The sequence below is a fragment of the Pseudophryne corroboree genome, chromosome 4 (genome assembly GCF_028390025.1).
Source record: "Pseudophryne corroboree isolate aPseCor3 chromosome 4, aPseCor3.hap2, whole genome shotgun sequence".
NCBI lineage: Eukaryota > Metazoa > Chordata > Amphibia > Anura > Myobatrachidae > Pseudophryne > Pseudophryne corroboree.
In genome coordinates this window covers 901,669,263-901,671,188 of record NC_086447.1, presented here as the reverse complement: position 1 = coordinate 901,671,188, position 1,926 = coordinate 901,669,263, and the positions used below count along the sequence as shown (strand labels likewise).

The 1,926-nt window shown below is 47.5% G+C and overlaps 1 pseudogene; it reads right to left on the bottom strand.

The window, feature by feature from the left end:
• Positions 1-1,807: 1,807 nt before the first annotated feature.
• On the bottom strand, positions 1,808-1,926 carry LOC134912236 (5S ribosomal RNA; annotated as a pseudogene).

Sequence of the window (1,926 nt, the reverse complement as noted above, 5' to 3'; positions counted from 1 at the left end):
CCGCTCTTCCCCTCTTCGTGCTGGCCAAAGTTTTCACTGTGCAGGAGAGGAGGAGGGCACTACTACTCTGTGACTGACAGAGCAGACTGTGGGCTTGAGCTGGTGTCGGCTCCCAGCAGCAGCTGTCCAATCATGTTTGCTGACAGCCTGCTGGAGCCTGGCCGCTCAGATGTATTTTGAAGATCTGAAGTCTGCAGCAATGTTCCATCACCAGCCAGGACCTAGCCTGTGTATCCTAGCGGTAAACCCGCCCCTGCCGCTGCGTATGGGTGATTGGACCAGCGGATCCAACACTGGATCCGCTGTCCAATCACATCGGTCCCTGTCAAAGAGGCACTTATATTAGTGCCGCTTTCTGCACTTTTTTCAATGGGCTTTTACAGCCCAGTACTTGGCCCCGCCCCCCGCTTTATCCTTATTCCCGGAATATGTGTCATAAGTATCTTCTTTGTATTATTTTACTCATAAATGACAGGGGAGGCACTGCCTCCCCTGACTGCACGTCCCTGTGGTATATATTATACAGGGGGTATCACACATACAGCTACCTCATATCATCTATATGTGTATATACAGGGGGTGCCATTCTTATATATATTTAGTATATATATTATGCAGCAAATTTTGGGGGAAGGGGGATTTTTTTTTGGGGGGGGGGGGGGGCAAATTACTGCCTTGCCCCGGGTGCCATAAATGCTAGTTTCAGCTAGGGTTGACAGTGACACCTCATCCCTTTAAATCTGGACACATATTAATTACACAGGTTCTGTGGCTGATTAAGACCAGGTGAAATGGAGCCACAGAACCGGTGTAATTAATATGTGTCCAGAATTAAAGGGATGAGGTATCAGCCCTAGTTTCAGCCCTGCTCAAGAGGAAAGTGGGAGGTGGGGCAGATGGGAGAAGAAGGAGGTGGGGACAATGGTTGGGAGACACATGGGAGTCGGGGACAAAGGAATACATGTGCAAAAAGGGGAAGGAGGAGACAGACATCTATAATGAGGAGACAGGCAAACAAACAATGAGGGGGTTAGGTAAATACACTTGGAGACACAGACGTAGGTACACATATAAGAGGTGGTGGGCGCGAATATCAGGAGCGGGTGGAGACAGCCTGCTAGAGAGGCAAATACAAAGGGGACACAGAGATATACATATGGGGAGGGAGGTGTTCGGAGAGCTGCAGACACTGAGGGCGTGACTTCTTTACGACACCAGGCCCGAACAATGGAGAAGAGGATGGGTAAGAATAAATAAGTGGAAGTAGATATGAAGGCCGGGACACACACTGCGCTTCCCATTTAAGGTAAAAACAAAGAACACCCCTGGTCCATGGGGGGGGGGGGGGGGGAGGTTGCACACAGGTTGCCGACACCAAAGGTGCCAGCTGCAAGTGACTTCTGAGTCACAGGAAGGATTGCTGTGGGAAGGTTTGAGGAGCATGTGAGGACTTCCGATAGCATGTAGGAAGTTGAAAGAGAAAGCTAGAAAAAAGTGACCTTGGTTGGGAGCACTCACTCCCGAAGAGTAACTTGAAATTCTTGATGTATATATGAGTAATAATGTAACAATGAAGTATTTAAAACTTAACTTTTAATATGTCTATATAAGAAATGGGGTACACAATTTAGAATTACCAAAAAACTTGCATGAATAATAAATGGATGGCTCTAACTTTTATGAGCCACACTTAAAGAATGAGTCTGCGAACATATTGATGGATTACTACTATGGTAATTCAGTGTCTGGCAAGCATAAGCCCATCTTCCCGTGGAGTCAGCACAAGCCCCAATTAAGTGCCATCAGTAACCTACAACACCTGGTATTCCTAAATGGTCTCCCACTAAAGTACTGACCAGGCCCAACGCTGTATTGCCTCCAAGATCAGACGGGGTTGGGCATATCCAGTGTGGTATGGTAGTAGGT